Below are 25,073 nucleotides of genomic sequence, written 5' to 3'. Positions count from 1 at the left end.
TATCTATCTCTATTATCTATCTATCTATCTCTCTATTATCTATCTATCTATCTATCTCTCTATTATCTATTATCTATTTATCTATTATCTATCTCTCTATTATCTATCTATTATCTATCTATTATCTATCTATTATCTACAGTATCTATCTCTCTATCTATCTATCTATCTATCTCTCTATTATCTATCTATCCATTCATATATCTATCTATCTATCTATCTATCTATCTATCTATCTATCTATCTATCCATCCATCCATCCCATCTGCTCCCAGAGCCTTTGTTATATGAGAATAGTTGTCTTTGCCTTTTATCCTCTGCTTTCTACAGGTTGTATAATCTCCTGACTATTTGCACATCATGATGTTGTGGACACTCGGCTTCTATAAAACTACTTGATAATCGTCATCTGTAAAACTCTGCTTTCAGGTTGATGAGATGAAAACTCCCAAACTAATCATGACCTTTAGTCAAGGATTATAAATGTGAAGCTTGGCTGGAGACATGAAATACCTTATGGCCTGGCCTGCGGATGTACAGCAATCGGTAGCTTTGGCTTCTGTTCACATTACTATTTTTAATGACTTCTGTATTCCACATCAAACCTAACTCCACATATTGAGGATTGTGATCCCAGCACCTGGACGTCCTGCTATCTCGACCTTTACTAAAGTCACATTTATTTTTGCCAACTTTTTTTCAGTTTCTAGCAGGCAGTAAAGCAGATACAAAGTAACAGAAAATGAAAACTAAAGCCTAAAGCGGCCCACAAACGCTTGTCCAGCCAACAGCCTTTCCTCCTGACACTCTCACACATGCATGCTCAGTTTGGCTGAGGATACATGTGCTTTCATTAAGAAGATGGGAGTAACCAGCGACCGGCCTCCTCTGTGAGCAGCTTATCTTCTTTAAGAACAAAGGATCGGACATTGATATTCAACATGCCCAATCCTCTGTCAGTAAGAGCCTGAAGTTGCCGAAACACATTTGATTGTTGACAGGTTTCGTCTTTTCTATGAGATGTATGGGGACCTTAAAGGGGATGTCTGGGATTAGTTTTTTGTTGGTGCATTGGCTGGATGATGATAACAACAAGTACAGCAATAGTCACCCTCCCCAGGTCCAATGATGCCCCTCTGCTGCTGTTGCAATCCTTGTTGACTGGCTGCAGACATAACATTACAACTATAGTGCATGTGGCCGCTGCAGAAAATTTTGGATCTGTCCCTCCTGAGCATGTTGGTCAGATGTATGGTCTCTTGCAGTTTTCTAAATTCTATTAGGACAAACGTGTTGCCCCCACTTCACCATTATGTAGTAATGTCCCCAACTTTGTACTAATGTTCCCCATCCTGGGCCCATCCTGGAATATATGTCCCCCATCCTGGTATATATGTCCCCCAAACTGGTATATATCTCCCTTATCCTGGGTCCTTTCCTTGTATACATGTCCCCTATCATGGTTTATACGTCTCCCATCCTGATATATATGTCCCCCATCCTAGTATATATGTCTTCCATCCTGGGCTCCTTCCTTGTATCTATGTCTCCCATCCTGGTATATATGTCATCCATCCTGTGCCCATCTTGGTATATATGTCCCTTATCTGGGCCCTTCCTGGTATATATCTCCCATCTGGGCCCATCTTCGTATATATTTCTCATCTCCCATCCTGGTATATACATGTCCCCCATCTGGGCCCATCCTTGTATATATGTCCCCCATCTGGGCCCATCTTGGTATATATGTCTCCTATCTGGGCCCATCCTGGTATATATGTTCCCCATCTGGGCCCATCCTGGTATATATATGTTCCCCATCTGGGCCCATCCAGGTATATATGTTCCCCATCTGGGCCCATCCTGGTATATATGTCCCCCATCTGGGCCCATCCTGGTATATATGTTCCACTTCTGGGCCCATCCTGGTATATAAGTTCCCCATCTGGGCCCATCCTGGTATATATGTCCCATCCTGGTATATATGTTCCCCATCTGGGCCACTTCCTGGTATATATGTCCCCCATCTGGGCCCATCCTGGTATATATGTTCCCCTTCTGGGCCCATCCTGGTATATATGTTCTCCATCTGGCCCAATTCTGGTATGTAGGTCTCCCATCTGGGCCCATCCTCGTATATATGTTCCCCATCTGGGCCCATCCTGGCAGATATGTTCCCCATCTGGGCCCATCCTGGCAGATATGTCCCCCATCTGGGCCCATCCTGGTATATATGTCCCCCATCTGGGCCAATCCTGGTATGTATGTCCCCCATCTGGGCCCATCCTGGTATATATGTCTCCCATCCTGGTATATATGTTCCACTTCTGGGCCCATCCTGGTATATATGTTCCCCATCTGGGCCCATCCTGGTATATATGTTCCCCCTCTGGGCCCATCCTGGTATATATGTTCCCCATCTGGGCCATCCTGGTGTATATGTTCCCCATCTGGGCAATCCTGGTATATATGTTCCCCATCTGGGCCCATGCTGGTATATATGTCCCCCATCTGGGCCATCCTGGTATATATGTCCCCCATCTGGGCCCATCTTGGTATATATGTTCCCCATCTGGGCCATCCTTGTATACAATAGCTGTTGGCTGAAAAGGTATCTAATATGTATGACCAGTTTAACAAAATAATGGCTTTGCAGGGTTGAGTCCAAATATCCTCTTTGTGACAGAACATTTTGTTAGTCACGGAAAAAAATCAATAGTGACCCCGATATCACTGAGAGCCGCTCCAACAGCCTTCCTATGTGATAAGTTGCCACACAACACTTGGAGCCTGTGAGCAGGATAAAGGTAATAGGATTCTGTGATTGAGCCATAAAGAATGAAATACAAATATTGTTACATTCTTTTGAATTGGGCAAGTGCAAAACCCATGCAGCCAGAAACACCAGCTTCAGATGAATGAAGCAAATTTTTAATTGCAGAAATTATATATTTTTTCATTATGTCTGCTTATATATATAAGCACTTTACAGATTATATATAAACTATAAATATTATTATATATTATAATATTATTATATATAAGCTATATATACACAGATTATATAAGCGCTGTACAGACAATATCATCACTGTCCCCATTAGGGCTCAGAATCTAGATTCCTTATCAGTCTGTCTCTGGAGTGTGGGAAGAAACCGGAGAACCCGGAGGAAACCCACACAAACACGGGAAGAACATACAAACTCCTTGCAGATGTTGTCCTTGGTGGGATTTGAACCCAGGACCCCAGCGCTACAAAATAACTATGCTAACCACTGAGCCATCGTGCTGCCAAAATCTGCTGTGCATGAAGTCACTTATAAAAGTCCTTGATATGGCAGGACAAATCATCGATAAATAATTAGTGCTTTAAATAGTCATGTAACAAGAACTTAATGGTCATCTCTGAAACACACAAAGATGGAAACACCCTTGATCTGGTCTTTGTCCGGCTTAGTTCAATCCCCCACCTAAATAACTCCCCTCTTCCCCTCTCTGATCATAACATTCTCTCCTTCACGCTCACAAATCCTCGCCCGCCCCAGCACACTCCCACCCATCACACATTCAGAAATCTACAAGCCATTAACCCTCATACACTTACAGACTCCCTTCACTCATCACTGTCCCCAATCTCCTCCTTTTCCTGTCCTGATCTCGCTGTAAACCACTACAATGACACTCTCAGAAGCACGCTGGACCAAGTAGCGCCCCTCACCCTCAGAACCTCCAAACACAGAGTAAAACAGCCCTGGCTTGCACCGCAAACCCGATTTCTCCAGCGTTGCTCTAGAAGTGCTGAACACCTATGGAGGAAAACTCGGACACCAGAAAACTTTATCCACTACAAATTTATGTTAAAAACATATAACTCTGCCCTTAACCTTGCCAAACAGACCTACTTCACCACCCTGATATCCTCACTATCCAACAACCCCAAAAAACTCTTCGATACCTTTCACTCCCTCCTCAGTCCTAAAGCGCAGGCCCCCACCACGGACATTTGTGCTGAGGACCTGGCCTCCTACTTCACAGAGAAAATAGACACCATCCGTCAGGAAATCAGCTCCCAGCCACCAAGTGCTGTGACTCCCATCCCCCCCCCCCCCACATCCCCTCTGGATCACTCTCCACATTTGACCCAGTCACAGAAGATGAAGTCTTCAGGCTCCTCTCTTCTTCTCATCCCACTACATGCACCACTGACCCCATCCCCTCACATCTACTCCAGTCTCTTTCTTCAGTCGTCATTATTCACCTAACTAAAATCTTCAACCTCTCCCTCTCTTCTGGTATTTTCCCCTCCTCCTTCAAACACTCCATCATTACTCCATTATTAAAAAAGCCCTCTCTTGACCCTTCCTGCACAAACAACTACAGACCAGTCTCCAATCTTCCCTTCATCTCTAAACTCTTGGAGCACCTGGTCCACTCCTGCCTTGCCAGTTACCTCTCCACTCACTCTCTTCTAGACCCATCACAGTCCGGCTTCCGCCCCCTACATTCTACAGAAACTGCACTCATCAAAGTAACCAATGACCTTCTGACAGCAAAACATAATGGCGATCACTCTCTGCTCATTCTTCTTGACCTCTCTGCAGCCTTCGACACCGTTGACCACCACCTCCTACTCTCTATGCTCCACTCAATCGGTATAAAAGACACTGCTCTCTCCTAGTTCTCCTCCTACCTATCTGACCGCTCTTTCAGTGTATCATTCGCTGGCTCCACTTCTTCCCCTCTTCCTCTCACTATTGGGGTTCCTCAGGGTTCAGTCTTTGGCCCTCTTCTCTTCTCTCTCTACACAGCCCCAATTGGACAGACCATCAGCAAATTTGGCTTTCAGTACCATCTTTATGCTGATGACACACAACTATACACCTCATCCCCTGACCTTACCCCCGCTATACTACAGGACACCAGTGACTGTCTGGCCGCAGTTTCTAACATCATGTCCGCTCTCTACCTGAAACTCAACCTTTCCAAAACTGAACTTCTTCTACTCCCGCCGTCTACTCACCTCTCTAAATCTGACATCTCTCTCTCCGTGTGTGGCACCACAATAATGCCGAGCCAGCAGGCGCATTGTCTGGGCGTTGTGTTTGACACCAATCTCTTGCCCGCTCTTGTCTCCTGCACCTGAAGAACATCTCTAGAATCTGCCCCTTTCTCACCTTGGAAACAACAAAAACCCTCACTGTTGCCCTGATCCACTCCCGCCTTGACTACTGTAACTCTCTATTAATTGGCCTCCCCCTCACTCGACTTTCCCCCCTCCAGTCCATCCTTAATGCTGCAGCCAGGGTCATCTATTTGGCTAACCGTTACTCAGACTCCACCACTCTGTGCCAGTCATTGCACTGGCTGCCCATGAATTATAGGATCCAATTTAAATTGCTTGTTCTCACCCACAAAGCCCTCCACAGTGTGGCACCCCCCTACATCTCTTCCCTCATTTCTGTTTATCGGCCTACCCGTTCTCTACGCTCCGCAAGCGACTTTCGACTAACATCCGCACTAATCCGTACCTCCCACTCCCGGCTTCAAGACTTCTCCCGAGCTGCACCTATTCTTTGGAATGCTCTACCCCAAGAAATTATGATGAACCACAACTTACACAGTTTTAGGCGCTCCCTAAAAACACACCTGTTTAAAGCAGCCTATCACCTTCCCTAATCAAAGTCCTTTTATATTCTTATAGCCCATCCCTTATTTCTCCAAACATAAGTCTCCACCGAACCCAAAAGCACTACAGATACTGGCTGGTGATAAGCTCATGCGGCCTTTATCTATCCCTTATCCCCTCAAGATGGCTGGACCATCATTGTAAATAAGCCACTGTGCTTTGTGTCACCCCCACCTCAATGTAGATTGTAAGCTTACGAGCAGGGTTGTCATTTTTGCTGTAATTATTGTATTAGCTTTAGCTATGTTACTTATGACTGTTGTATATGAACCTGTGAATTGTTAAGCGCTGCGGAATATGTTGGCGCTATATAAATAAAGACTATTATTATTATTATCTCCTCAGGACAATTTGTCGTGCCGGCGGGGAAGAAACCTTTCCCTGTTGATTCATACAAACTTTTGTGAGAGTTTCTGGCTACATTAGCATTTACTCCTTGTCCCCAGTTTTATTTTCCTCCCCGAGGCACATGTAATGAAGCACTGAGCTATTAATGATCACCCTTAAGGCTATGTTCCCACGATGAGCTTTTGGTGAGTTTTTGATGTTGCAGTTTTCTGCACCATACCTGCATCTATCAAAGAAGCCCACCTCCTCCTCCCATCAAAGTTTTTATCCTCTGAATATATTGCAGTCATCATATTATATAGCACTGTGCACTTACAATTGTTCATTTTGCCTTTCTACCCAGCTAATTCTTCTCTTTTCTCTGCTCTATATAGAAACAGGTAGTCTCTTGTTCCTGCCTTTATTTATTTATTTATTTTTTGTTTCTTGTTAGTATGTCATGATTGAAACAAAGCTGCTGTGGTTTTGATACTTCCTGTTATTTGATACTCTTTTTCTGATTTTCCGCATCAAATGCAAATCTATGGGGAGAATTGGAACATAAAACTCGGTGTCCGCAGGAGAAATTGACATGTTGCAGTTTTGAAACACACACCGCAGGTCAGTTTACACTGAGTAAAATAACAGCACAGTGGGCAGGAGATTTCTTTAAATCCCATTAACTTTGCCGAAACTGTAAGACGCTGCGAAAATACCCAGCACCAAAAACTCATTGTGGGCACAAGGTCATAGAGCGTGGCCGGTACGGAACTCCTTTCTCCTCTATGCTTACATGTCACCAACTGAACCAGGAAGATTTCTGTATTTACTGCTGGTGCTGCCAATCATGATTCATTTTTACGATGCCACAATTAATGAATATCAAAGATAAAAAATGGTATAATCATTGACTTTCATTCCTCTCCATCCCTATTATTGTACAAGTCCTCCTCATGCCACCAAAACTGCTGTTACGCTCACGCCCGGACTGACTGGCGTGAGCGTGGTTAGTGGTCCCACTGGGCCACAAACCAAGGAGTGCCTGGAGGGGCATGACTAGGGGCCTCGCCAGATCTGACCATGAACACATGGCGGCTTAATCGACTCCGTGGTCTGAGGAGGGACGTGGGAGGTGGCCCAGGTGCTACTACAGGTCAGACCCCGGTCACAACTGTTGACCCACACCGGGGAATGCAGGAACGGGCAGGCACGGCTGGTATGCAGACAGGTGGGTACTGGCAGGCACGGCTGGTATGCAGACAGGTGTGTACTGGCAGGCACGGCTGGTATGCAGACAGGCGGTTACTGGCAGGCATGGCTGGTATGGAGACAGGCAGATACTGGCAGGTAGAAATGCAGGCTGGATAGGGACCAGTACAGACTGGGATACAGGAACAGAGCCACAGGTGTGGTGGAGAAGCAGAGCAGAACCGCAGACGCGGAGGAGAAGCGGAGCAGAGCAGAGCGAAACCGCAGGTGCGGAGGACAAGCAGAGCAGAGCGAAACAGCAGGTGCGGTAGACAAGCAGAGCAGAGCGAAACCGCAGGTGTGGTGGACAAGCAGAGCAGAGCGAAACCGCAGGTGCGGTGGACAAGCAGAGCAGAGCGAAACCGCAGGTGCGGAGGACAAGCAGAGCAGAGCGAAACCGCAGGTGCGGAGGACAAGCAGAGCAGAGCGAAACCTCAGGTGCGGTGGATAAGCAGAGCAGAGCAAAACCGCAGGTGTGGTGGACAAGCAAAGCAGAACGAAACCGCAGGTGCGGTGGATAAGCAGAGCGAAACCGCAGGTACTGGCAGGCACGGCTGGTATGCAGACAGGCAGATACTGGCAGGTAGGAACGTAGGCTGGATAGGGACCAGTACAGACTGGGATACAGGAACAGAGCCGCAGGTGCGGTGGACAAGCAGAGCAGAACCGCAGGCGCGGAGGTCAAGCGGAGCAGAGCAGAGCGAAACCGCAGATGCGGAGGACAAGCAGAGCAGAGCGAAACAGCAGGTGCGGTGGACAAGCAGAGCAGAGCGAAACTGCAGGTGCGGTGGACAAGCAGAACAGAGTGAAACCGCAGGTGCAGTGGACAAGCAGAGCAGAGCGAAACCGCAGGTGCGGCGGACAAGCCAAGTAGAGCGAAACCGCAGGTGCGGTGGATAAGCAGAGCGAAACCGCAGGGCAGAAGATGCAGACAGACAGGACGTGGCTCTGTTCACATGGAACAGATTGGGAAACACAGGAAGATAGCTAGAACACAGGAGGTAGATACGGAGGCAGGGAAACGGGACAAGCAGAACCAGATACACACAAGGTACTTGCAATGAAGTAGCGAGTGGAGACAAAACTCACAAACAGAAGTACAGAGACAACAAGTTGGAGTTAGGTGCAGGTTTAGACACTGCAGGAAAAGGGAAGGTTCGGACATAGAGACAAAGAGGTAATGGGCTACGACACAGTTCAAACAGGAACTGAACCAGGAACAAGATACAGGAACGAGCCTGGAAACTCAGCCCCCAGGGTGGCGGAAACAGACTAGAAGTCATAGATACAGGTAACGGGCCTGGGTATACAGCCCCCAGGGTGGCGGAAACAGACTAGAAGTCACAGATACAGGTAACAGGCCTGGGTATACAGCCCCCAGGGAGGCGGAAACAGACAAGATGCAGGACAGGACCTGGCAACTCAGTTGCACACAGCACACTGAAAGAAAGTGTTGCTCAGGCACCTCCTACTGGGTGGAGGGGGTTTAAGTATCCAGTGACTCACAGCAATAGGCTGGGGAGGCATTAGGACTGCGCACACTGTAACTTTAAGAATCAGGCAGTAACAGCGCGGCCGCCCTAAGCAATCAGACAAGAGACATGCACACAGCAAGTACTGGAGCAAAGTGTGCAGCCTGGATTGATAGGTAAGTTGGCGGTCTTGCATGGTGGGAGATGGTAAGCCATGCCAGCACGCCGCCAGGGATGTTACAACTGCATTGTCAATGACTGCCTTCTGGACATCTGTCAAGTCAGCAGTCTTCCCCATGATTGTGGATCCTACTGAAACAGACTAAGGGACCTTTTTAAACGCTTAAGAAGCCTTTGCATGTGTTTTTTGTTAATTATTTTAATTTGCTGAGATAATGACTTTTGTATTTTCATTGGCTGTAAGCCATAATCATCAACATTAACAGAAATAAACACTTGAAATAGATCACTCTGTAATGACTCTATATAATATATGAGTTTCACTTTTTTACTTTTTGTATTGAAGAACTGAAATACACTGTGTTCCAAATTATTATGCAAATAATATTTTCTCAGATTTTCCCAAATTACCTATATGAATTGCAGTCATTGTAATTTTCCAGTCAAATAACTATTAGAGTACAATTGAAAGGTTTTTGTACAAACTGCCTATGATAACAGTATATTTTTTAAAAAATAAAAAACTCAAACTGCACTCAAAATGCATGTTCCAAATTATTATGCACAGCAGAGTTTTCAACCTTTTCATTTTAATAAAGAGCAAAAAAATGGTCATTTTTGAAACTATAAGCATTAGCAGGTTATTAAAAACTGAAATCAAACAGTTTTCAACTCAAAACTTTATTCTAGGTGATGTTACATTTGCACATAGGACTGCTTGTTCGAAAGGAGCTTCTGAACTCTCTCGTCCATTGAATTTGTCAGGTTTTGGATGGTTTCTGCTTTAATTGTTTTGCATGAGGACAGAATACCCTCCCAGAGCTGTTGCTTAGATGTGAACTGCCTCCCGCCATCATAGACACTCCTTTTGATGATGCTCCAGAGGTTCTCAATGGGGTTGAGGTCAGGGGAGCATGGGTGCCACACCATAAGTTTGTCCCCTTTTATGCCCATAGCAGCCAGAGATGCAGAGGTGTTATGTGCAGCATGAGACGGGGTATTATCATGCATGAAAATGATCTTGCTGGGGAATGCACGGTTCTTCTTCTTGAACCATGGAAGGAAGTGCTGTTTGAGAAACTCAACATACATTATGGAGTCCATCTTTACCCCTTCAGGGATCCTAAAAGGGCCGACAATCTCTCTCCCCATGATTCCAGCCCAAAACATTACTCCACCTCCTCCTTGTTAGCGCCGTCCATCAACCAGCCATCCTCCACTCAATCCATCTGGACAATCGAGATCATTTCATGCATGATAATGCCCCGTCTCATGCTGCACATAACACATCTGCATCTTTGGCTGCTATGTATAGCAAAAATCACTATCTCCTATGAACGCCAGTCGCGAGCCTGTCCTTTTAAGAAGAATTTCCAGCAGGCTCTTTATCATTACAGACAGAATTACAATCACAGGTAACCCACCGGATCCACCAGTCACAATAGGTAATGTCACAACTGACCCTCCTCACCTCCCTTCACAATGACCTTTGTACACGCTCATTAGTTGCTTTAATACAAAAGATAGTGTCCGGTCCTGACTATGGCTGCTAATGTACATGTGCATTTTCTAAAACAACAGGAAGTTATAGACTATAATAGCCTCAGCGGAGGTGTGAAAATTGCAAGACTTCTAATTTATATTTTTAATATAATGATGTGGGCAAAAAAAACATTGCCCATATTTTAAAAAATTATATTTAATAGGTCGTTTTCTGATGACACATTCTCTTTAAAGGGTTATTCTTAACTCAGACATTTATAGCGCAGCCACATCCCTTGCCATTACAGCCATTGTCTAATTCAGTGAGAACATGTTACACAACTTTACAGTTGCTGAAATATTTCTCCTGAAATCACATCTTCTTTAACTACAAACAGATATATATATATGTATGAGAACTATGGCTCCGATTCATCACTTACGTTTTTTTTTTTTAAGACGCTTTTCTTTTTTTGTCTTGTGTTATTCCATTTCGTTTTTTTTTTCCAAAGTCTTTACCCAGTTCATGAATTTTTTGCAAAGTGAAAAATTATCTTTCCATTTGTTCCTAACATCTTTTGAGACTCTTTGGCACAAAAAAAAGTTGTACTTTTTTCACAAAAAAATTGTGGGGGAAAAAAAAATAAAAAAATTTGGGAATACATATAATCACTCCAGAGATGGACTGGATTACATCAGCCACAAGTATTGCAACTTTCTGAAAAGTTGCAAATGATAAATCAGATGAAAACATGTGGAAGCCCTAAAATCTGACGCAATAGCGAACATAAAAAAATAAAAGGGTAAACACATAAAATAGATTTAAAAAAAAAAAAAATGCGAAAATTAAAAGAATAATAAGGAACAAATGAAAAACAGGCAAAAAAAAGACACCAAAAAATAGACAAAATAAAGTAAACAGATGGAAATGCAATAATAGATTAACTGGACAAAACTTAGGCCACGCTTGGAACATATAGCGTGCGGTGTATGTTTTTATACAGTTGTACTGAAAGGTTTAGTATATTATACTGTACATATTTATACATATTTAAAGTGGTCCTCTAAGATTTTAAAGGGGTTGTCCAGTATTAGGATAGGTCATCAATATCAAATTTTTGGGGGTCTGACACCCGACATCCCCACTGCTCTGCTGTTCTCAGCTCTGGTGGCATTTACATGTAAACCGACAAAGCACGGCTCCATACACTGCATAGTGGCCATTTTCAGGTACTGCACCTAGTGAATATTAGCTGAGATGTAGATCTTGGCAAGTGCTACTATACAGTGAACAGAGCTGTGTTGTTCTGTATCTGTTCATTGTTTAAATCTAACTGGGGCTGAAAACAGCTGATCGGTAGGAGCGGCGGACCCCCACTTATCTGATATTGATTAATATCAGGCAACACCTTTAACATTGCAGTATAGGTCACCAATGTTTGCATGTTGGAAGTCTGATGACCAGGATCCTCGATAATCAATAAATGTGAGAAGGATGAGCTGCAGTGCAAAGTATAGACATCAGTATGAAGAAACCGGTTAATGGCATGCAGAAAGACTGTGACCCCATCATGACATCATCATTAATCATTGAGCCCCCATCTACAGGCATTGATGATCCAAAAGAAACCCCTGAAGACCCTTTTGGTATGATCACTATTTTGTAAAATTCTGTGTACCCACCCAAAATATGGAGGGCTAAAGTTGGCCATACAAATATAGTAATCCAAAATGATCAGCACTCCACTAGGAAGGGTGGTGGACATGGAAAAAAGCAATAGTGTAAGATCAAGAAGGTCCCGACACTCACATATAGGTTACTAGTTTAATTCAAGAATATAATTACGCGTTTCAGCCCATCAGACTGCTGATGAAAGCTTTGGATGGACTGAAACGCGTCCAGTTATTTGCTTGAATTAAAAGAGAAAAAAACTATATGTGAGTGCCGGAACCTTCTTGATCTTGTATTTTTGGCCATACAAATATGGCTGTGTGACAGCTAGTGCTTCCAAACCCCTCTTACAGCTCGGCAGGGGGCTCCTGTGTCCTCTACAAGAGATCTGCTACAGCAATCATCTGGCAGCGGCTTATCTACCATGCCAACCAATAACATCGGGTAAATGAATTCCAACTGCCTGATCCTTATGTCCCCCAACGATACCTGTTTGGGGGCAGTCAGGAGGCCCCAATACAGACTAGATAGGCAGCTGGTACGGTCAACTTTTATATAATGCATAAAGGGGCCAGATTGGTCCACCTCCTAATCAGAAGCTTACGTGACACATATACATGTACATGCTGGATTGTAATCAGGGATCCTGATGGAGAAGATCTTCTGGGGGGGCAGTGAATAAGTAATATCTGTATTATGAAATGAGTTTATAATCTGTTACTAGAATTCTTTCACATTTCTTCAGTTATGTGACCTTGGAACTACAGATCGTATGAATTTGGCCATGTATGTAGAAGCGGTGAAGATCGCAGAAGCAAATTCGCTTGCAGATATGAAACTGTTACATGTAGATTTGCAATTGTTAGGGCTCGCTCTCACTTATGATTAAATCGGATGAATGCAATCCGATAAAAAATCAAATTGCATTCGGTCCAATGTTAATCTATGAGTGTGTGCTCATATGCGTTTTTTTTCCAGCTCCAATCCGATCGCGATCAGACTGAAAAAAAAATGCAGCATGCTGCGATTGCATGCTGAATTTGGATTGCACCCACGCATATAAGTCTGGGTGTTATCCAAGTGCAGTGCGATTCGCACAGACGCCAGCAACAAGGGAGATGGAGAAATTCATTTCCTCGTCTCCTCTGCAGCTGTGCTGCGATTCTCTCATGCGAGAGGATCGGAGCACAGAGCACTAAGCTCCCGCTCGCAGCAGATCAGGAGCCGAGTGTCATTAGTATATGGAGTCCTATGCTATCGCATGCATCGGATGTGATTCGCTAATGTGTCTCCAGCCTTACATGGGAATTTGCGATTGTTATATGCGTATTTGCAAATGTTGCATGCGGATCTGCAACTCTTACTTGCAGATATACAAATGCTATATACGGATTTGCAATTGTGACATGCGGATTTGCAACTGTTACATGCAGATTTACAAATGTTACATGCGGATTTTCAACTGTTACATGCAGATTTGCAACTGTTACATGTGGATTTGCAATTATTACATGCAGATTTGCAATTGTTACATGCGGATTTGCAATTGTTACATGCGGATTTTCAACTGTTACATGCAGATTTGCAACTGTTACATGTGGATTTGCAATTGTTACATGCAGATTTGCAATTGTTACATGCGGATTTGCAATTGTTACATGTGGATTTGCAATTGTTACATGCAGATTTGCAATTGTTACATGTGGATTTGCAATTGTTACATGCGGATTTGCAATTGTTATATGTGGATTTGCAATTGTTACATGTGTATTTGCAATTGTTACATGCGGATTTGCAATTGTTACATGCGGATTTGCAACTGTTACATGCTTATTTTGCAACTGTTACATGCAGATTTGCAACCATTTTAGGGCCGTTGACTCCTAATGGAGTTTCTGTTTAAAATCTGTATTAAGAATAAATATGATGTGGACTTATAAAACCGTAGTGCCTTCACTTATGCGTTTGGTCTTTTTTTATTTGTGGTGTGAACCCGATTCACGTGAATTGCTGGCAGATTTTGTTGATGCGTGAACATGATCGTCTTTACTTTTTACACAGCCTGAAACATTCCAACGCTTCCCGGAAACATGTGATTCAGTATGAAAACAGAAATGTCTGCGCTGCATAGTGACACTTTTATTGCTGTTTTTTTAAATCATGTTGTTTTGCCTAGATGTCACATAAAAAAAAATGGCCGTAAATGACAACTAGTATTTGACACATCATCCGATCACAATCCAGTTGCCATTGTGCAGAACTTTTGAATGAGTTTGATTGAATGGTCTGGTGTCAGAGGATCAGCGGCAGAACCTGGAAGTTCATGGAACCCAATGCAAAATCTCCAACGGGACCCCCAACTATCATGGACCTTTTTTTGGACCTTTTGGGCCCCCCCACCTAAACTCCAAGGCCCATGTGCTTGTGCCATCGCTGCACCCAGCATAGTTTTGCCCCTGCTGAGGACACTGATATCACCTGCTTATTTGTCTGCCTGTCAAATTTGGGAACCCACTTGGAAATAAATGTAGTCTTGTTGTTTTAGGCGTGAATCTAGAATTACATGGGGAATAAGCTTGCTATTTATAGACAGATATACTTTGCATATCTATCAGCTGCACTGAAACGGATGGGCATGCTACAACCATGCACAAGTTATTATAGAAAATCATGTTTCATAGAGCCACACAAATCAGACACTTAAAGGGGTTGTCCTGTAAAGATAGCTCATCCCCTTATCACCACGAGGATTGGAGATAACTTGTTAATTGGTAGAGGTACGACCGCTGGGATCGGCACCAGTCGGCAAAATAGAGCATTTTTATCCCCATTAGAATGGAGCGTCAGTCAGTGCCCATGCTCAACCACCGCTGAGGTTGCCGAGAAAACTAAGAACAGCCCTCAGCAGCCTCATAGGTGGTCAGACATGGCATTGCTGAGGGCATTGGTGACCCAGCGAGGAAAAAAGAGCCCCATTCTGCCAATCATCGCTGGTCCCATTGGCTGGACCACCACTGATCTAGGGATAGGTAATAACTTACCTTCACTGGAGGACACTTTTAAGTCATTTACATTAATGCCTTTGACAATATTGGTTATGACAACCCAAACCCAAAAAAAGACATTGAATTGTTTGGTAATTAAGGAAGTATCAATGGAGTTGGAATCATCCTACACACAGTGAAGGTTTCCATTTTTTAGGGTAACATTGGCAATACACATTAGACTGATGTCAGCTGAATCTCCTACTTCATCAGGGAATCTTCACTCTCCCCCCGAAAGATGATGTCAGGAGCAAAAGAACCATCGGGCGTGTTAAAATTTAATATCCAGTCCTTTTGTCCCCAAGGTAGATAAGTCCGCACCAGAAGTGTATGACATTCACTTAATCCACTCATCCATGCAGAACACATGCACATTCAGCCAAGCTGAGAGTGCATGTATATAGGGCAAAAATGAGCAAAAAGAATTGCAATAACCTGGTCCAGCATCGACTTTGGTATTCAGTGACAGCTGGACCAGATCAGTATGAACTTCCTTGACCGGCACTCAAATTCCAACATTCTGGCATTCAGGGTGCCTCTTGCAATTATTTAGCCGCTGAGACGACATGACATTGGTAAAGCTTAGCAACTGGGCATCCTGGGTGACTCTTGTGAGTAGTAGGCCACATTATGACATCTCAGGGGACTGATTGCAAGAGGCTCCCAGTATGGCAGTAATCCGGTAGTGACCGAGGAAGTTCTCACTGTCTTTGTCTGACTGCCATACAGTACCAAAGAGTACACCGGACAAAGGCAATGCGGATCTTTTTGCTTATTATTAATATAGAGAGATAGCTTTCAGCCAAACGAGTCTGCATGGCTGGCTTCAGAATAATAGGATGGCCGCAAGGCAACTAGAATCCTAGAATGTTAGAGTTGAAGGGGACCTCCAGAGTCATCTGGTCGAACCCCCTGCTCAGTGCAGGAGTCACTAAACCATCTCAGACAGATGTCTGTCCAGCTGCTGTTTGAAGACTTCCATTGAAGGAGAACTCACCACCTCTCGTGGCCGCCTGTTCCACTCGTTGATCACCCTCACTGTCAAAAAGTTTTTTCTAATATCTAATCTGTATCTTCTCCCTTTCAGTTTCATTCCATTGCTTTTTAGGCTATGTGCCCACGATGCAGAAATGAAGCAGAAAATTTCTGCAGCATTTCTGCATCTCCCTGGCAGAAAAAAACGCATGCAGATTGTGCATGCGTTTTTCCTGCAGAATACATGCGGATCCACATGCGGATTCACATGCGTTTCTGCATGCAGATTGACAAGCGCTTTCCAGGCGATAGCATCACTTGGAAAGTGCTTGACAACTAGGTCACACTGTATAAATCCATGCAAACGGCATGGATTTATACAGTGTGAACCGTAAAAATTAAAACAAATAAAGCTATACTCACCCCGGAGGCTCCGGCGTGGCTGCAGCGCTCGTTACTGTCTGGTTCCTGGCTGCCGGCATCTCGCGAGACAGAGCGGTGAAGGGCCTGCGGTCACATGACTGTGACGTCACCGCAGGTCCTCAAGCGATGCCGGCATTCAGAGACAAGCTGCCGGACAGGTGAATATAAACTTTATTTGTTATTTTATTCTTTTTTTACAGGTACAATGGTACCCAGGTCTGGATGAGAGTCTCCTCTCCTCCAGAACTGGGTACCATCCGCACATAGAGACGCATAGAAGCCGCTTGTACAAATGTACAGTCGCGGTTTCTATGCGTCTCAATGCAAGTCAATGGCGGGAGTTCCGCTGCGCTTCCGCAAAATTAAATGACATGCTGCGGATTTTTGGGGACCATGGGGTGCGGATTACCTAGCGTTTAACAAGCGTTTACGCTGCGGAAATTCCGCAGCATAAACGCTTGAAAAACGCTACGTGGGCACACAGCCTTAGTGTTTCCATGTGCAAATGAGAATAAGGATGATCCCTCTACACTGTGACATCCCTTCAGATATTTGTAGACAGCTATTAAGTCTCCTCTTAGCCTTCTTTTTTGCAAGATAAACATTCTCAGATCCTTTGTAGATTCTACTGTAGATCTATTATCTATTATCTCTTTGTGAATGAGTACAAACAATGTTGGATCAATATTAAAAATGTCAAAAATAGTCAGAGAAGACCCAACCCTCTCCGCATCTCAAAGGCACATTCCTATGGATTAGACCGGGGAAGAAACCATGCATGATCTAATGATGCTCCGAAAACTGATCTTTCCCTAAATCCTTTTTTCTTAGAGTATTGTAGTCTCCCCTACACATATTACTTTGCCTTTACAAGAGAAGGTTTTGTGAGATTGTCTTGATGTAAGGAAAAAAAAAAAGTTGCAAAACTGATTCTGCACAGAGAAGGGTGAAAGGGTTAAACAAGTGGCCGCCTGAAAGGTTACGTAACCTCTACCTGGCACTGCTGAATGAGCGCTGTGACATTGGGATTGCCACATTCACATTCCGCAGCCTCGGCGCTGACGGCACGTTCAGGGGCTCTCAATAATGGATCAGGAATTTAAACCTATTCACGTGTAAGTCCTTGTGTGACTAAACCTCTAATTAGGTTTGGCTTCTTGGCATTTTTTTTGTTCCATAGATTTTTCTCGATTGTTGTGATGAATGGCCATTGTTCGGAGCAGCGTCTACTGACATGTTAGACAGTGAAATACATATTATCCTGATGAGTAGCTCAAGCACAATAATAGCAGTGCGTTCTGATATTAGGGAACTGCTGTAACTGAATCCTGACAACCCTGGACTAGCAAAAGTATCGCCTTGAACAACAATCAGATAACTTCACGCAGCGGTGGAAATGAAGTAGAGGCAGTCACACGGTGTGGTGACTATAGGCCCACTACAGAGAAGGGGCCCAGAACTGGTAAGTCCTGCTCCCACTACTACAGGAGGCTCCAGAAAATTGGTGAATTGACCTAATGGTCACATCAATCCCTGCCGCCTTGGATAGCAAAACTGCTTAGATCTTTGCCATCAGGTCCCCTCACGTCTGCATATGCCATTGGCTTCAGTTTTAACTTCACACATTTTAGCTGCTCTCTAGGTTGTCTGAGGAACGTTCGGCCACGCTGAATGTCCTTGGGCAAATCATCAAGATCCGCTGCTAGAAGCACCCTTTACAATTGCCGACCAATGATGTCCCAGATGTGCTCAATGGGAGACAAGTCCAGAGGCGCTGCAGGACATGGTAACATGATTAGACCAAGCAGGCTGCTCACAGTAGAATGAGTAACATGCAGCCTGGTTGGGCCTTGTTGAAAAACAGCTCCCGGGACATGTTGGAGAAATGATCATACCGCTGGTTCCATGACCAAATCAATGTAATGCTGAGCTGATAGTGTACCTGAAATGAAGACTAGAGGGGTCTGACTACCGTACATTATGCCACCCCACACGATAATCCCAGGGGTAGGACCAAAGTGACGTTCCCTTGTGAAGGTCTCTTGATGGTGGTGTTACTCACATGGTCTCCAGAGCAATCTCTGGCTATCTTTGCATCTAACACAAAAGCAGGACTCAACGCTGGAGAGGATAGACCTCCATTCCAGCCTCCATTGTCGTCATGCTCTGCACCATGATAACCTATGAGATCAGAGACGTGAGGTCAATGAAGAAGCCTTCAGGAGAGACTGTCACATATATATACAGTGGGTGAAATAAGTATTGAACACGTAATCAATTTTCTAAGTAAATATATTTCTAAAGGTGCTATTGACATGAAATGCTCACTGGAACAGTAGTTTAAAAATTCTTCTGTAACCAATGCCATCAGTATCTTTGCAACAATAAGGTTGTGAAGGCCTTGAGACAGCTCACTGGTTTTACCCGTCATGAGATGTTTCTTGTGTAGCACCTTGGTAATGAGACGCCTTTTTGTAGTCCATCAGTTGAACCAGCTGATATTATTTTTCACTAAGTAGCAGGATTGCTTCTAATTACTGATAGATTTTAGCTGGTGTCATGACTTTCCATGGCTTTTTTCACCTCTCTTTCTTCATATGTTCAATACTTTTTTCCCTGAGTCATTTCTTATTATTTCACATAACTTAATTTACGGACATCTATGGTATGATTTATTTGCCTGTGTGGATTGGATGGGTTGTTATCGACATCTGGTGAAAATTTCATGTCAATAGCACCTTTAGAAATACATTTACTCAGAAAATTGGTGATGTGTTCAATACTTATTTCACCTGCTGTTTATAAATATTTATGATATACATCTATATTACAAAGAAGGCTGTGAAATTTTAGGTAGTTTCCATCTTTTAACGATTTATTGGGAATGTTATTTTGGAAGATCCTTTCCTTCCAACTACTAGAATATCACTCGTTGCTGACATGACAGCAGGATTAATACTGTGCATTGTGTCTTCAACTCAAACCCTGTCCATCCAGATGATCCAGGTTCATTTGGAGTCAAAGGGTTCATGCCTGTTATGACATTCAACATGCAACCAGAAAAAGATTGGCGAGGTTCTTTCAGCTGGGAAGACCACCAGTCATAAGAATGAGGTAAGGCCCATTTTTTCTCGTTAATGAGTTGATCAGTGCTTTTTTATGGGCCTATTCACATGAGCTCATGAAAACTACATGGGGAAGAACAATTATTAATACGATGGTTCTGTTTTCAAACAGAATCATGCTATCGGCAGTACAACGATGACTTTTATGCACGGATAAACAATTAGACCCCCAACGAATGATCATTTTGCTCATTCTTATTCTGATTGGCTACATGTTTTCATGGGTTGATAATCAGGAACAATCGTTTTGTTAGCCAATTTTCTGACTTGTGTAAAATAGCAAATGAAATTAATGAGTTACAGAAACCACTCCATTCTCCGATGATAGCTGTCATGCCATAGTAGTCTACTTTGAGACAACTCCATGATGTCAGTATCCCAAAAGCCATATGAACAAGAACCATGGAAGCTGAGGTCTGTGGGTCGGTCACACTGGACAGCTGTTTAAATGTCTATCTCTCTATGGAAAACTGAAATACAAAAGCAATAGTCCATCTACTGGGGCAAAAAGATCCATTTGTGACTCCATGAACCCAGAAGAGCCACTACTCAACCAGAATATTTCACCATTGACAGCCTTGTTGCCTCCACGTTAGTTGCGAGAGCACTAGGAATGCACTAATCCTTTGTAACGTCAAGAAACCTTTCAAGAGGCACCACATGTGATAGGACCTTAAATATGGTACACAATCCCATCACGTAAGGCTGGAGATGGTCATATCTCACACATAAAAGTTAAAGTAACAGCGAAAATACTTGTAGCAATAAACCAGACCACAACTTTCATTCTGCAACTCAAGCATAGAATATAAAAATCATAATTTCCGTGGTTCTGATGGGTAAGAACTGGGCAGATTAATGTTGGTAGAGGCCACTGGGCAAAAGGTTCGATCTTCTGGAACCTGACATGACCCTTTCCTGCTGTCATCTGGATGTGCACGTTCTTCTCAATGAAGTCTCCCAAAATATAGCTATTATAAAGATGTGATTGTTAACAAGTCAGCATGATGTGGGTAAGGGCACATGCCTTTTCCAGTTTGGGATTACCGGTCCTGGTTTTCATTTTACCAAACTGGTCCCGAAAGTGGAGGAGGCTCCAAGGTCTCATGCCCCATGTGGCCTCCCTATAATTCAGCCACGGGTAACATCACTATTTAACACTATATTACTTTCTCTACATGACTCAAATGGTGACGATGGTGTCCACTTAAAGGGACATTGTGAAATCTGCATAAAACAACACTATAAACCCCAAAATAAGTAGAATTGTCGTTCATTACAAGAGCTCAGCTTTCATTGTGATTGCTTATGATGGGACTGTATTTCTGTTAGGTAGCTTTGATCACTTACTTTAATATTTACAGTGCATAAAAATCATTGCACTGATTAAATAATGTTTTGTTTCGACGGACCGATAGTCAGGATTGCTCCTTTCCCGATTATTGGGTCATCTAAAACAGGGTTCCCCAACTCCAGTCCTCAGGGCCCACCAACAGGTCATGTTTTCAGGATTTCCTTAGTATTGCACAGGTGATTGAATTATTGTCTGTGCAGGTGATGCAATTATCACCTGTGTAATACTAAGGAAATTCTGAAAACATGACCTGTTGGTGGGCCTTGAGGACTGGAGTTGGGGAACCCTGATCTAAAAGATCCAGCATTCTGTCCTTCCATAACCTCTAGTAAAGATGATATCTTTATTAGTTCAGGTTCACATTGAGTGATGGGCTTTCCTGTTCCTAAGTGCGCCATAACCGTTATAAAAATGCATTTTCTATTATTTTACTGCAAGTGGCTTGTACAATGCAAAACTATTGTAGTTGTTTTTTTTTACAGATTTTTGGGGTATTTAGTTTAAAGGGAAAGAGTCAACTAAAACAAAACAAACATTACAGGTTTAGAGCATGCTACATATTTAAAAGGGTTGTCCTATAAACAACACATCACCTATTCGCAGAAGAGAGAGGATAAATGTATGATCGCTAGGATCAAACATCTAAATCCTGGTCCAAAATCCCCGAAAAAATTGCAGTTTTCAATAATGTCACATATGAATGGCACATATTCAGTGCACATATTGTACAGCCGCAAAATCATTACCTTATTTATCATTGCATATTATTTGTTTTTTTATTATGCTTTGCTTATATAGCGCCATTGTACTCCGACATAATTGCTGTCCCCATTGGGGCTCACAATCTAGATTCCCTATCAGTATGTCTTTGGAGTGCGGGAGAAAACCAGAGAACCTGGAGGAAACACACGCAAACACAGGGAGAACATACAAACTCCTTGCAGATGTCATCCTTGGTGGGACTTGATCCCAGGACCCCAACATTGCAAGGCTACAGTGCTAACCACTGAGCCACCCTGCCTCCCGTATTTTCTTTTAATGTTATTTTAGGTTTTCTAGAATGTTAATCTCACCTTAAAGGGGTCGTCCGGTGAACACAAGTTATCACCTGTCTGCAGAATAGGTGATAACTTAGTGATCGTGGGGGTCCGTACTGATCGGCAGATGAGGGTAATTTGATACCCAACGGGGAACTGTTCTACTCCTTGCAAAATGGAGCAGCAGGTCAGATGCCCGACCCCTGATCCATTTTCTATAAAGCCGAGGACAGCGCTTGCCAGCCCCATTGAGCAGCGCACTGCGGATCCATTCTATCCATGGAATCAATGGTGCTATATAAATAATAATAATAATTCTAACGGGGGTCAAAGTTACAATTCTGCTGATCAATACTGGTCCCAGTCAGACCCCATGATCAATAAGTTATCACCTATCCTTGTTTTCACCGGACAACCCCTTTAATAATGATATACCCCCTTATCTGCCTCCGTCTCCCTCTCCCCCATTCCTATATCTTGCAGTGACTCTCATACACACATCGCACCATTCTTTACACCGAGGCCAGTCTTTACTATCACCTTACGAGACACCCTGCCAAAGCTTTCAGTGATGAACACAACAGAAACAGCACGGGGCACAGGTAGTGCCAGGCTCGCTCTCATGTTACTCGCAGTCCTGCCAAGGGGCCCATTAAGGAGCAGATAAAGCAAGTGACAACCTCTTCCCCACCATGAATATGCCATTGCATTTAAAGGTACATTATGGGTACATTTTTCTCCGACGTCCTGTCATTTTCTATCCCATCAGATACATGTGTGACATATTTCCGTGCATCTCTAATAAACACAGATGTGGATCTGTAGACACTTTCGAGCGTGCCTTCTTTGCATCGTCAATGTTCTACACGTCATATGTATAATAAAAGGGGTCGCTTTAAATAATGATGTTAGATGGGTACTCACCGTCCAAACTTTCCTTCGTTCTGTGCCTTGTTGACCCCTCTTTTTAATTCCAGCAGATGCCAAAAAAAAAAAAAAGAGTCGTCCCCCGCTCGTGTAGGGTCTCCCCTTTTGCTGTCACTTTGTCTAGGTATCACTAAACTGTCTCTGGTTGTGGTCTGATGGCAGGTGAATGTTTCACTGTGCACAAACAGAGGTGGAGTTAAACCAGAAGGACAGGTCTAGTGATCCAGGGAGGGGACGCCCCTGTGACCGCCCTGTCCTGGGCCTGTGACTAGACAAGAGGCTATGTGTGTGACGCTGGGAGGATGAATACATTGTTTCCACTTCGCTGTTCATTTAGAAACAATGTTTGCATAATGAAGAGTAGGGGCGGACATACACATAGGAGCACCTAGCCCCTGCAGAAAGGCTGCTACATTGTATAACACAGCCAAATATCTGACACTACACTATGTCCTCCGCAGGTGTCAATCATTGCACGGGGTAACATGGTGTATGACATACGTCATGCCAATGATTCAGAAAGGGACGCGATGCTTTATCTGCATGTCACCCATGCTAAAGGGAAGGTAGAAAAGGAAGTGATAGGGACATAGCGGACCTACGTGTACGATCTCATCGAATCCGCCATCAATTACCAGCGACCAACCTGAAATTAACCCCTTAAGGATCCAGGCGTGTTTGGTCTTTAAGGGTTAATCCCCTGAATAGTTTTACATACCAAACCTCTTTTATGGCTGATACACTAATTCATCAAACACTTTGAAAAAGTCGAGGTTGTGTAAAAAAAAAATAGTTTAGGGACTTTTGACGTTTTCACATCAGTTTTCGGCCAAAATGGGCATAACTGGGGCGGGACAGGGGCGGGATGATGCCTACTTGTCTAATTTGTGACAAGCTATGTCGTACCTTAAAGGGATAGTCACACCTCCAAGATCCTATCTAAATATAATAATAATAATATTAGCAAATACTTCCACTTAGAAATGTAGTATAGTTCTTCTGATTCGCTTTGTTGCTTACCCCATGTGCAGGGCATTGCAGTAGCTTAGGTATCCATGGTTATGAACATTCATATAGTGACAGTTAGTTAGTTAGTGGCCATAACCATGGATACCTAAGCTACTTCAATGCCCTGTACATGGGGTAAGCAAAAAAGAAAATCAGAAGAACTATACTACATTTCTAATAGGTATTTGCTAAAATTATTATTATTACACCTACTACATATTGGGATAGGACATTGGAGATGGGAATACCCTTTTAGAATCGTGGCCTCTTTTAAGGAGGTTGTTATTCATTAAGAAGCATGAGCCCTCATCAAGACTGGTGTGAATAACGCTAGTCTTGATGACTCAGGACTATACTGTAGTCTTTGTAGCGTATCACCTTTTTGTCATTTTTCTTTCCATTTGTTGTTGATCTGTGCGGTGAGGACGAATCAGGGCTGAATCAGTATCCTGCCCCTTCTGGCAGCAGACAATATAATACCTTCTTACTTCCCCCCAGAAAAAGTCTTACCATGCCACTGCAGAAACTCGGCTCCTTCCCTGACAAGAAAGAGAGAACGTTATTTGTATTGGTTGCTCAGCAGTGAATAAAGGATCATTATGCAGAGAACTGCTTGTGTGCACTAGCACTCAGCACATTAGATGCAAGGTTTTCCACCTTTCGATCTTTGTAGAACAGTTTTTTTACATTTTTTTTATTAAGTGCTTGTAATTGATGCAATTGTGTTTCATTAAAAATGTTGCACCATTTGCCTCTTTATTGCAGCCTCTGTATAACTGGCTGCAGAATGAGTTAACTGTGAATCCATCAGTGAGCCCACAATGGCGATCGAATAGGGACTTTGTAATACTTTTTATCTGTTTTTTGTTTTATTTCTGAGCTCCTATTAAATCTAAAGATCACATAAAAGTTGAATGTGCAGGGGGAACAAAGAGTCTGGAAAAGGCAAAATGGTGCAAAATTATTGATAAAAGCACAACTGCAAAAATAATTTTTAACCCCAGATACATGCATTTAAGAAAAAAAATGTCCTCAGATGTGTACAATCCTTTAAAAACTATGTGGCACCATACTATGCAAACGTAAAGTACATAAAAAATTATCTTGAACAAA

General features: G+C 43.3%; 1 protein-coding gene across 1 annotated transcript in view; it reads right to left on the bottom strand.

Annotated features, from left to right (window-relative positions):
• The window catches only part of EPS8L2 (EPS8 signaling adaptor L2), a 174,074-nt gene extending 150,917 nt beyond the window's left edge, over window positions 1-23,157 (bottom strand). The window contains exon 1 of the mRNA XM_073658667.1: window positions 22,950-23,157. The gene's annotated coding sequence lies outside the window, so the exon portion shown is untranslated. The remainder of the gene's footprint in view (window positions 1-22,949) is intronic.
• Window positions 23,158-25,073: the final 1,916 nt, after the last annotated feature.

Source organism: Phyllobates terribilis, unplaced genomic scaffold (assembly GCF_046119375.1).
Source record: "Phyllobates terribilis strain yellow unplaced genomic scaffold, ASM4611937v1 Scaffold_13__5_contigs__length_258822181, whole genome shotgun sequence".
Classification (NCBI taxonomy): Eukaryota; Metazoa; Chordata; class Amphibia; order Anura; family Dendrobatidae; genus Phyllobates; species Phyllobates terribilis.
Note: the sequence above shows the minus strand (reverse complement) of the source record. Positions and strands in the feature narration are given on the sequence as shown.